This window comes from Lithobates pipiens, unplaced genomic scaffold (assembly GCF_037356315.1).
Source record: "Lithobates pipiens isolate NorthernLeopardFrog02 unplaced genomic scaffold, aLitPip1_a1.2 Scaffold_8, whole genome shotgun sequence".
NCBI classification, from domain to species: Eukaryota; Metazoa; Chordata; class Amphibia; order Anura; family Ranidae; genus Lithobates; species Lithobates pipiens.
In genome coordinates, this window is record NW_027507903.1 from 202,186,675 (window position 1) to 202,199,985 (window position 13,311).

At 43.1% G+C, this 13,311-nt stretch overlaps 1 protein-coding gene across 7 annotated transcripts in view; it reads right to left on the minus strand.

The window, feature by feature from the left end:
- PTPRZ1 (protein tyrosine phosphatase receptor type Z1) overlaps positions 1 to 13,311 on the minus strand; it is a 332,340-nt gene that overhangs the window by 142,561 nt on the left and 176,468 nt on the right. The window lies entirely within an intron of this gene.

Sequence of the window (13,311 nt, forward strand, 5' to 3'; positions counted from 1 at the left end):
CAGTCGCTCTAAATCTAAGGGGTAGATCTGAAATGAGTGGAAGCTCTGCTGATTTTATCATCCATTTATCATTTTCCTTGCATTTCCCCCTCGGATCTACAGCTGCATTACTTCCAAGTGCACTTGCAGTGCAAAGTGGATTTTCCTTTAGTAAATAACCCCCAAAGTCTCCTGATGATGGTGATTGGCATCTGTGTAGGCCTACTGCTGGGCTGCTATAGCCTGAACCAGGGCATTTATAACCTCTTCCATGCCTCTTTCAGTGGCTTGCATTGCCTGTGCCACACTGACCTACTACATACAAAGATGGCACTAACCCTTTTAATGTCAGCTTTTTGCTTCAAAATTGTTTTCCTAGCTGGATTGCCTGCATCTTCTACCAGTTGTGATATTCTGGGGTACCAGATCACCAGCTAGATGGCTTTGCAAAAGCAAAAAATATTTTATTTTTCCAAAACAAGCAAACAAAAATAATATAATTCTTGTGCTTACTGGAGTGGTGTACTTATCTCATTTAAGAAAGCTGCTTGCACCAAAAATATGTATCCACTCTTCTATAGGCTCAACAAATATGATGCCATAAATTAAAATAATTGGTGCTGCGCTAAACATAAAAACAAAAATTAAAATATGGTGTACCCTGCCAATCAAATGATTACTCAACCAATGACATCCCGCTTGACAGTATAACCAAACAGTAAAAAATGTGTGAACAATCAAGTCAAATTGCGTATGTACGTAAAAAATAAATCAAATTAGATTTAAAAAATATAAAATGATATATAAAATGAGATAAAGAAAATATGAAATGATCAGTGTCCATTATATATAAAATCTCTCAAATAACAAAAAAGGCTTTTCTTCAGCATCCAAAAACACAAATATTCCACAAACTCCAGACCAAAATAAAATGTTGGTTTATTGCCAGGAATACTGGCTATAAAGTCTCTGCTTGCTTCAGGGGTCCACAGAAAAGGTCGCCACAGCCATCAGTGTCTCAACAATGAACAGCACACTTGTTCACAAGCAGGTCCTGCTCCCCCTCGCACCTCATGGACACCTGCTGACTGCTTCCTGCCTGTTACAGCCCTCTCTCACAAATGTGTCAACCCATACAGGACCAAGATACCCGTAGTCAGGGTTGGAGGGTCTTTCCCACCAAAAAAATCTCTCTGAGTCTCCAAATTCCAGGTCCAATATCAGGACTTACCAATCCCAAGAAAACTGTAAATTGGTTTTCTTCTTACTAACCAAATCACCCCAGAACCCCTCTCCCTGCATGGTTGAGACCCCCTAAGTAGTCAGGACAATGTCTATTTTCTCCCCCCTCAAAGAGAGCACATTCCAAACAAAGGAAACAGGTATCTCCCATCCAGGTCCCATCCCTGACGTCCTGTACAATACCTATTATAAACAGGGTAATTATTGCATTAATACACATGAATATTTATATTAAGAAGAGGACAGTACCTCTTAAGCAGTACAAAATGATTAGCATTGCTGTTATACAATACTATTTTCTATTGAGATAATTAAATATTTAATAATGACTGCAAGCTGTTATGCCTTTATAGAAAAATAATGTGAAAATAGCAAGACTGTATAAAGTAACAGTTACTTAGCGAAGGTCAATGACTAGACACGGTGAAGACATAATGCGAATCTATGTATTATAATAACACTGAGAACATGCCTGGAGGTATGCATGACTGACACCCTGGCTCTGGTTTAGTCAACATCCATTATCAGAAGAGCCACACAATACTTGCTGAACTGGGAAATATTTTCAGACCTGTCCATTCTTAGTCCTCACCCACTGAACTTAGAAATATACAATGACAAACTCTTACAACCTTGAGTGATCTTTGACATTTACATTACACAACGTTAGAAACTAGGAATCTTTAGCCCTTTGAAGCACTGAGGCCTAGTTAACACCTATGCATTTTTCAGTGCATTTTCAGTTTTGCAGAAACACACTACAGTCCATATAACATGGTTTCTTATGGATGTAGTTCACATCTGTGCATTTTATGGAAAGGGCCAGGGTTTTTTTCTGGATTTTGGTTCCACAGACTTCAATGGTTTGAAAATGTGTGGTGAAAAAACACAAAATGCACCAGCAATATGCAAACTGCAACCTGCACAAGTGCGAATCAGGCCTTAAGCCTTAACAGATATTGGAGTTTGCTGGTATACAACTGCCCCACATGAACTTGACAGTGTGAGGGCAGCTGTACATCGTAATGTGTGGTCTGCTTTTAAAGTCACTTAGTGATACATTTTGACAGATTTGAAATGCACAGTATTCTACAAGGACATTTATAATTCAAGGTACTGATTAAGCAAAGCAGTTGATTTTGCTAAAGCCCTTTAGGTTGCTCAAGCATGATTAAGATGCTCAAATTTAGGAAATCCTTAAATGTCAGCTTTCCTTGCAGCATCATGTATCTAATCCAAAAGAACCTATGCCACCTCCAAAAAAAACTGCATTAGATCTCTGCTAGTGAGTGAAAACTATGATTTGATTGTGAACTATTCCAGCAGATTATTTTGACAGAACCTTTAAAAATATATTGAAATTCCCTGTCACTGAGAATTTGAAAGTAGTTTTTTTTTTTCTGGATGTGGACTTCCAGAAGAATTACTTTATAACACACACACAGCTGCTCAGTCTATTTCAACAACATTTTAAAGGTTTGCTAAAGTCTATGATTTCCTCGTACAACTTTTAGACCTGACAATTCACAGTCAAACCAAAAGACAGAGCAAACTGCTCAAACTGTAAAACATTTGCTATCAAAGTTACCAGGGAGGACCATACATTGCCATTCTGTAGCACAAGAATACACTTATGCCCCATACACACGGTCGGAAATGTGCGAACGGATCGCGTTGTCATAAAATCCGATCGTGTGTGGGCTCCATCTGACTTTTTCCGTCAGATTTTCCGACGCACAACGTTGGAGAGCAGGATCTAAAATTTTCCGACAACAAAATACGATTGTTTAAATTCCGATCGTGTGTAGACAATTCCGACGGACAAAGTGCCACGCATGCTCAGAATAGACTAAGAGACGGAAGCTATTGTCTACTGGCCTCTTTATAGCCCCGTCGTACGTGTTATACGTCACCTCGTTCTGAACGATCAGATTTTCCAACAACTTTGTGCGATCGTGTGTATGCAAGACAAGTTTGGGCCAACATCGGATTTTGTTGTCGGAATGTCCGACCGTGTGTATGGGGCATTATAGATGGCATAGAATCACTAGCTTCATTTCATTCCACTCTGCTTATGACAAGCAACCAGGGCTCCTGTCTTCAGCTCAGACAAAACTGGAGGATAAAACTGGTGCATGCTAAAATAACAACACTACAAGGCCATATACTACATTTATATGAGGGGGGTCATGTCACAGTGAACAAATTTGGAGCAACATGGCTGCCAAGTCTTTTTATCGCTGTCTGTATTCTCCCTGTGAAAATTCATCCTCCATATTTTTCCTGGTGACTATTGTCATTAAGATTGAAAGTGAAGGAAAATATAATATTTTGATTTCTAACTGGAACAAGTATAGAGAGGGAATCTTCCAGAGAGGACTTTTGTTCAGGTGACAATTGCCTAAGACTAAATTTTCTCCTACTTTAAAGAGATCTTCTCTTACTAGTTGTCGTGCCTCCATACACAGTATCTCACAAAAGTGAGTACACCCCTCACATTTTTGTAAATATTTTATTGCATCTTTTCATGTGACAACACTGAAGAAATTACACTTTGCTACAATGTAAATTAGTGAGTGTACAGCTTGTATAACAGTGTACATTTGCTGTCCCCTCAGAATAACTCAACACACAGCCATTAAAGTCTAAACCGCTGGCAACAAAAGTGAGTATATCCCTAAGTGAAAATGTCCAAATTGGGACCAAACTGTCAATATTTTGTGTGGCCACCATTATTTTCCAGCACTATCTTAACCCTCTTGGGCATGGAGTTTACCAGAGCTTCACAGGTTGCCACTGGAGACCTATTCCACTCCTCCAGGACAACATCACGGAGCTGGTGGATGTTAGAGACCTTGTGCTCCTCCACCTTCTGTTTGAGGATGCCAAACAGATGCTCAATAGGGTTTAGGTCTGCAGACATGCTTGGTCAGTCCCTCACCTTTACCCTCAGCTTCTTTAGCAAGGCAGTGATCAACTTGGAGGTGTGTTTAGGGGTTGTTATTAGGTTGGAATACTGCCCTGCGGCCCAGTCTCCGAAGGGAGGCATGATCCCCTCCGAAGGGAGGGGATCATGCTTTGCTTCAGTATGTCACAGTGCATGTTGGTATTCCTTGTTCCCTAGTTCCGGCAGCACTCATGCAGCCCCAGACCATAACACTCCCACCATCATGCTTCACTGTAAGCAAGACACACTTGTTTTTGTACTCCCCCCCTGGTTGCCATCACACATGCTTGACACAATCTGAACCAAATACGATTATCTTGGTCTCATCAGACCATAGGACATGGTTCCAGTAATCCATATCCTTAGTCTGCTTGTCTTCAGCAAACAGTTTGCAGGCTTTCTTGAGCATCATCTTTAGAAAAGGCTTAGTTCTGGGACGACAGCCATGCAGACCAATTTGATGCAGTGTGCGGCGTGTGGTCTGGGCACTGACAGGCAGCACTCATACGTCTATTTCCCAAAGACAACCTCTAGATATGACGTTGAGAACGTGCACTCAACTTCTTTGGTCTACCATGGCAAGGCCTGTTCTGAGTGGAACTTGTCCTGGTAAACCGCTGTATGGTCTTGGCCACCGTGCTTATATCCTAGGCCATCTTTATGTAGAGAAACTATTCTTTTTTTCCGATCTTCAGACAGTTCTTTTTTTTTTTTTTTCCAAAATCGTTTTTATTGAAACATTTTTATATTCAGACAGTTCTTTGCCATGAGGTGCCATGTTGAACTTCCAGTGACCAGTATGAGAGAGTGAGAGCGATAACACCAAATTAAATACCCTTGCTCCCCATTCACACCTGAGACCTTGTAACACTAACGAGTCACATGACACCGGGGAGGGAAAATGGCTAATTGGGCCCAATTTGGACATTTTCACTTAGGGGTGTATTTACTTTTGTTGCCAGCAGTTTAAACATTAATGGATGTGTGTTGAATTATTTTGAGGGGACAGCAAACTGACACTGTTATACTGTTATACAAGCTGTACACTCACTACTTTACATTGTAATTTTGTTGTGACATGAAAAGATATAATAAAATATTTACAAAAATGTGAGGGGTGTACTTACTTTTGTGAGATACTGTATGAAGTAAAGGAAAATGTCCTGCTGGGAGCAGAAGAGGTGTGCACAATATGTGGATTTGAAAGAGAAAAAATGTAAGTAGAAGTAAGTAAAACACTATTTTAAATATACGGTATATTGTGTATCGGAACTATTATATAGGGTCTCTTGGTATGCTATGTTACTCTTCTACAGATATGTAAATGCCCCGTTTTAAAACTGAAAATCTTTAGCTCTAAGTGCTTACATTTCTGACAAATCTGGATTACAAAGATTAGTGGGAATAAACTTTAATAACCTTTACTATACTACACCAAATTAAGACTCCATGGCTGGCTTTTTAAAGACTAAGTAACCCTTGAGTGACCTTGGTATTTAAATTCTAGAATAATGGGAATGGGTTGATATAAACTTGGAATGCTAGATACTACACAGCTTTGAGTGAATGATTTCAATTTTAACAAACATATTTAAAAATGCTTTTCTACTATGGGCCTTTAGACAGAGAGAAACTGGATAGATCGTAAACCCACTATGAGAGGCATTAGCAAAGGAAATTAAACCCAAACTCAAGGCAAACATAACAATGTCATTTATAGTTGTGTATTCTTTTTAAAATAATACGTATTTTTACATACATTTATCACAACTTCCTGAATTCATCTCTATATCAGGCTCCTGACATCCCTTGAAAAGTAGTACTTCAGAATGTTAATGGGAGGGCAGCACTAGAAGCCAACTAGATGTTGCATGCACATGACAAGAAATGCGCTGAAAGAAGGAGAAAGCAGAGTGAGCAGAGACTACCCTGTCCCTTGAATTCATAAAGAGGGTTATAGACACTTTTTTTTAGAGATCTATGGGGCCTCTACATCAGTGCTTGCAACAGATTCATGTACCTGTTAGTAACAAGTACATCAATCTATCACAGTGATTCTCAACCAGGGTTCCTCCAGAGGTTGCTAGGGGTTCCTTCAGCATTGAGCCATTTCTGCCTCTCGGATAAGTTCCCATCAACACCTTTGATCTTTTTAGCTATCTGTAAGGAGGTAATTCTTTCCAATGACCACAGGTTGAAGGACCATTCTCCCCACTGACCATCACACCAATGAATCATGAGTTGTAGATTTCTAATTGTTATAGGGGGTTCCCCGGAGACCAGTGAACTATATAAAGGGTTCCTCTGGGTTGAAAAGGTTGAGAAAGGCTGGTCTATCATGTGGATGCAACATTGAAGTTGGAGTGTCCATACGGGGCTCCCTGCCCAATATACCCGTCAGACAGCTGCATGGCCGAGGAGTTTTGTTGTGAGTTGGTCAGAGCCTGATATGGAACTTTGGGAGACTAGTTTATCAAGGTGTGCCTTGCTTATGATTAACAAAGAATGGCAGTAGGTAAGTTCCATAATCCCTATTCAGACCAACAGAGGTTATAAAATCCACCCACATCCATCTGCTGTCAATCACAAGACAAACTGACCAGATGAGGAACTAGTCTTTCAGATTTCCCCATCAGGCTCTGCCAACCATACATGTCCATAAACTGTAGATTTGAGTTGGCAGTTATGTTGTGGGGTGTGTGGAACCGGATGGGGAACTCTGAGAGAATAGTTTCCTTAAAACTGTTGCAAGGCTTTCGTTAATTTGGCACAGAATATTTTAAATGGAACACACCACCAGAAATGTGTTCTGAATGCTTTGGGAAAATGCAAAAATGGACCTCTAAAAATCTTGTGTTAAAAATGAACTGTTAGGGCTAAACTACTTGAATTAAAATAATCTCTTAACGACAAATCCAGTTGTAGGCAGTCAGCTCATTAGGCTAGAGCGACACAGGAAAGGTTTAGCAGCAAAATTGCACAATTTAAATTGCTAGCAGTTGAATGTTACACAGAAGGAACTAATGGCTCCCTATGGAGTAAGCTATACAAGTAGCAAGTGAGTAGTAGTAATCAGTCTTCAGTGCCTGAACAATGTCCTAATCATGTGTGATTGATCTACTGCTACTGCATGCTGCTTGTATAGTTTACACCATAGATAGCCATTTGTTCAATCTGCTTAGCAATCAATTACTACTTCCTTTGTTTTTTTAAACGCACAATTGAGATATTAAAAATCTATAGTGTAGCTCCCTCCTAATAAGTTGCCTGCCAGAAAGTGGGTAAACCTCTAAGTAACAAGTGTTTAAAATTGCCCATGTAACTCAGCTATTTGACCAAATAAAAATATATAATGCACAGCACTCAATATGTTTTCTTTTACATCCTAATGAAAATAGTACCAGTGATTTTGTGCTCAATGCTGTCAAATATACTAAGCTTTAACAAGTGGAATGACTGGCATTCAAATATCTGAATATGTCAGTCATCTGATTCATAAGGGGTCAGGCTGGAATGTTTAAACTTGTAAAATGTACTTTTTACTACTTTTTGTGTGGGAGGTAATGCCACATACAAACGACCGGACTTTCCAGCAGACTAGGTCTGATGGTCTGACTTTCAGTGGAGTTACGATGGTCTTTCTGAACAAACGGACTTGGCCACACACAAACGGACTAAGTCCATTTGAAAGTCCGTTCATTTTGAACGTGATGACGTAAACGGGACTAAACAAGGAAGTTCAATAGCCAGTAGCCAATAACTTCCCTTGCGTTATATTTGGTCCGTTGGACCAGTACACAGACAAACGGTTTTCCCGATTTTAGCCTGTCGGAGTTGAGTCCATCGGATAGATTTGAAACATGTTCTATTTTCAGGTCCACCGGATTTTTGTTTAGAAAAACGATCAGACTAGCCCACACACGATCAGATTGTCCGACAGACGAATCCCTTTGGACCTAGTCTGGTGGAAAGTCCAGTCGTGTGTACGCGGCATTACAGAAATGAATAAAGTGATTTGCAGGGTTTGACATCTGTAGCTTAGTAGATACGGGTCTAATGTCGGGCATTTGACCCATGTGTATGACAGCCAGTCCAGTCCGGCAGCCGGTCTGGCAGAAGCTTGCTGTTCCAAACACAATAGCACAGCAGGGGAGATCGCTGGACTAACATCAGATTGTTAGTACATTGGCTCTGACCTGAGTTAAAAAACAGTAGTGTATACAAGGCTTAACTCTAACTTGGATCATTTGGAGCTGATGATTATCAACTGCAGATTTAAGCCTGATTTTTGGCTCATCCACCAAAATAATAGGAACATGTGTACCACTTCCACATAGACTAGCACAGTATATTGAATATAAAGATTGGTATGTGGACTGTAAACCTTTGACCTGGGAACCACTTAAAACAGTTAGCACTTTTAGTGATTTGATTTATGTGGGTTAAAGAAAGTGTGCCAAGTTCCATAGTCATTGGTGAGCAAGGTGAATTGTGGATGCTTCTAAATGACATTGTGATATACATCTGGCATCAGCTTTCTTTGTGGCTTTTTGCATTCAGTCACATGACCTATTAGATCTGCAAAGGAAGCAGCTGAAGAGTTTTGTAGCTGGGCAGACAGGGCTGGATGGAAATTTGTAGACCTTAGTTACCCATGAAGTTCTCTCCCCTTGTGACTGACAGTAGACAGTGGGCGGATTCCATAGCCAATAGACAGACTGCTATTGGCTATAGAATCCACCCACTGCCTGTTGTCATTTACAAGGAGAGAGCAGACCTTATGGGAAGTATCACTGGATGCAAGAAGTCAGTTGGCTGTTAGGAGGAAGGTGTTCTTTACAAACAGTGCCAGGTGGGGTTAGTGTCACAGCATACAGAGAGAGGACTCTGCCCGTCTCTGTATACAAACTTAGAGTTGGTCTTAATTACCTCCAATTTTATTATCTACAAAGTGAAGGTAATTCTTTTTGAATTTAGCGCTGCTATAACTCCACTTTGTAAAAGTGGTGTTTTTAAGTACTACTTGAATCTGCCACACATTTCAGTAAAGCTATTGGAAACGGTGGCATGATTTTTTGAATCTTTTTATGTTATGCCGCGTACACACGGGCGGACTGTATGGCCTACTTAGTCCGCCGAAACACATTTCAGCGGACAGTCCGCTCGTGTGTGGGCTTCAGCGGACTTTTTCAGCGTGTAGTACGGCGGACTAAGTATTTCGGAATGTTCGAAATACTGTCCGTCGTACTCGCATTTCGGCGGACAATCCGCCCGTGTGTATGCCAGTCCGCCGTACTTTTGAAATGAGCGGACTTTTCCCGCCCGGAGAAAAGTCCGCTCATTTCGATGGGGTATCCAGGTAGGCGGGGCCCGTGAAGGAGACGTCGCTGGCCCCGCCGCCTGGTATGGACTTAAAGGGGAACCCCAACGCCGAAAAAAATCGGCGTGGGGTCCCCCCCAAGTCCACAACAGACCCTTGTCCGAGCACGCTACTCGGCCGGCCAGGAAAGGGGGGAGAGCGAGCGCCCCCCTCCTAAACCGTACCAGGCCGCGTGCCCTCAACATGGGGGGGTGCCTTGGGGAAGGGGGGGCCGCGCGGCCCCCCCACCCCAAAGCACCTTGTCCCCATGTTGATGAGGACAAGGGCCTCTTCCCGACAACCCTGGCCGTTGGTTGTCGGGGTCTGCGGGCGGGGGGCTTATCGGAATCCGGGAGCCCCCTTTAATAAGGGGGCCCCTGGATACCGGCCCCCCACCCTATGTGAATGAGTATGGGGTACAATGTACCCCTACCCATTCACCTGTAAAATAAAAGTACCAAAAAAAACACAACACACGAGATAAAATACTTTATTGCACAGCTCCGGGGGTCTTCCGTCTTCGGGGGGTCTTCTCGCCGGACTCCTCCGCTATCTTCTTGTAGCTCTTTTGCTAGCGGAGGAGTCCGGCTTTCTTCCTCGCCGCCGGCCTCTTCTCCCGACTTCGGGGGTCTTGTCCCCCTCTTCGGTTCTTCTGCCGGGCCATCGCGCCTTCTTATAGCTCTTTTACAGGCGGTGGCCCGGTCTTCTGTCGCCGCCGCCTTCCGTTCTTCTTCTTCTTCTTCTTCTTCTCCAGGAGATGTTGCCTCGACGATCTCTCCGGCCGGAATGCCAGGGACGCACTGCGCGGCCACTTATATAGGGACAATGGGGCGGTGTCACATGGCTTTATGTCACATGGGTTGGTCACATGGGTTGATGTCACATGGGGACTATGACATCGTAAGGGGGCGGGGTCACCATGTGACACCAACCCATGTGACATAAAGCCATGTGACACCGCCCCATTGTCCCTATATAAGTGGCCGCGCAGTGCGTCGCTGGCATTCCGGCCGGAGAGATCGCCGAGGCAAAATCTCCTGGAGAAGAAGAAGAAGAAGAAGAAGAAGAACGGAAGGCGGCGTCGGCGGCGACAGAAGACCGGGCCACCGCCTGTAAAAGAGCTATAAGAAGGCGCGGTGGCCCGGCAGAAGAACCGAAGAGGGGGACAAGACCCCCGAAGTCGGGAGAAGAGGCCGGCGGCGAGGAAGAAAGCCGGACTCCTCCGCTAGCAAAAAGCTACAAGAAGATAGCGGAGGAGTCCGGCGAGAAGACCCCCGAAGACGGAAGACCCCCGGAGCTGTGCAATAAAGTATTTTATCTCGTGTGTTGTGTTTTTTTTGGTACTTTTATTTTACAGGTGAATGGGTAGGGGTACATTGTACCCCATACTCATTCACATAGGGTGGGGGGCCGGTATCCGGGGGCCCCCTTATTAAACGGGGCTCCCGGATTCCGATAAGCCCCCCGCCCGCAGACCCCGACAACCAACGGCCAGGGTTGTCGGGACGAGGCCCTTGTCCTCATCAACATGGGGACAAGGTGCTTTGGGGTGGGTGGGCCGCGCGGCCCCCCCTTCCCCAAGGCACCCCCCCTGTTGAGGGCACGCGGCCTGGTACGGTTTAGGAGGGGGGGCGCACGCTCGCCCCCCTTTCCTGGCCGGCCGGGTAGCGTGCTCGGACAAGGGTCTGTTGTGGACTTGGGGGGGACCCCCACGCCGATTTTTTTCGGCGTTGGGGTTCCCCTTTAAGTCCATACCAGGCGGCGGGGTCAGCGACGTCTCCTTCGCGGGCCCCGCCTACCTGGAGACGCGCTCGAAATGAGCGGACTTTCCTCCGCGTGTGTGGGCGAGTCCGTTCATTTCAAAAGTAGGGCGGATAGTATGGCGGACTTAGTACGCCGTATTAGTCCGCTCAAAAAGTGGTGTGTGTGGTCAAGTCCGTTCATTCGAAAGTATGACGGACTGTCCGTCGGATTGTCTGACATACTAAGTTGGCCAGACAGTCCGCCCGTGTGTACGCGGCTTTAGTATTAATATTATCACATCACATCATATGATGTAAAAGTGCCTAAATGGTACCATTTGTCATAGGTTTAACATGCGTATATAAGAAAGGGAGATGGGACAGCAGAACTTGTCACAAAGCTGGGCAATTAAAAATGAGCTTGTAATGAAGACACTGAGGTTACCCCCATTGGTATCCTTATGTCAAAATGACCAGTGCATTCAGGTTTTGAAGCTGCTGACGTTATATGTAAAGACTTCTACTTTTTTTTTTTTTTTTATGTTTACTGTGCCCCCACCATGCCAAAAAACAGAAATGCAGAAAAACTATTTAATAATAAATACTAAAATAATAAATAAATGAAAGTGTTCATTTACTCCCAGAAAATAGCACATTATCCCTCTACTTAATCTAAAGAGCAGATTACTGCACTCTGTTCTATGACTTATTTTAATGTAAAGTTGGTTAAGCTCCTTATGTGGTATTATGGCTCTGAATCACTTATGAATTATTCATGATTGCTAACCAGAAGGGGGTATTTAACTGTTGTATTAGTGCTATCATTTCCTTTTAAATTCATTGTAGAAACTCAAGTGTGGAAGTCATTTATGTCCCCATACCTGTTCTCTAGGGCAAAGGATAGGGGTTTTTCACATTAACTCCTCAGTGAGGGAAGTAATATGAGAGTGGCTCTACTCCTAAAGCACCTGTCTGATGCTTGGGCATAGGAGCTGGAATTAACACATTAGAAGGGGAAGGCATTAAATGCCATATGCTTATTGTGCCAGGCTGGTATCTTTCATCGATGGGAGATGTACACTTTTTGTTTTTATACCACCACTTACAAGGTGAGCTCATTTTCACTTATTTACTTGCTTACTGGTTACTTAAAAGAAACATAAGTTGTCAAGAAAATCACATCTACTGTTTAACAAGTTCAGCATTTCTGCTTTGTTCAGCCCCCAGTGTTGTAAAAGTAATCTGGGCAGCTTTAACAGGCAATTGCGTTTACTGTACTTGTGGGCTGTCTTACCCCCCGTCCCCACACCCAGGCCCCTTGCTTGGTGGTTCTTATGAGCCTGGGACCACAACTAGCAATGTTAGGAAGGTGAGCAGGAGGCGCTCCAGGACTATCCATTCCCTGATCTCCTCTGTGAACCCAGAAGTGCTTGGATCTGAGCCTTTCCAGGTTTCACAGCTGCCAGAAGCTTGGCTAGAAAGCTAGGTGCACAGTGGATCTAGAACAGTCTGTGTTTGACTGGCTGGAGCAGAGGGCAGGGGAGATAGACCCTTAATGTCTCCATAAAGAGAACCTGTTACCTGTCCAACATTATTACAGGGGGCCTTTTAACCCCCTTGTAATAGCAATCAAGTTAGGTGCAAAGAAATTAAAAAAATAATAAAATAACAAAAATATTTAAAAGCACCACTATATATTGCTGAGCATGGCAAAGTGAGAGCACTAATTAAAGGTCCTTCATTTACAGTCAACTCAAAACTGATGCGATGTAAAGGTAATTCAAATATCACCTATTGATAAATTCTCAGGTTCAAGCAGATTTGAGTCTTGAGCCCACGGTACCAATTTATTTGACTCTACCTTATCTTTTATTTTGTACAAATATAATTTCCTGAAAAAAAAAATATTTTCCTGAAAGTTGTTCCAATATTGAACGACAGAAAAAAATGCAAAATCTATCTTTTTATTGTACAAGGTCTCTGCATTCAAAAAATATATAATATTCTGGGAATGTTTAACAATCAACATCCGCCTGGAAGAA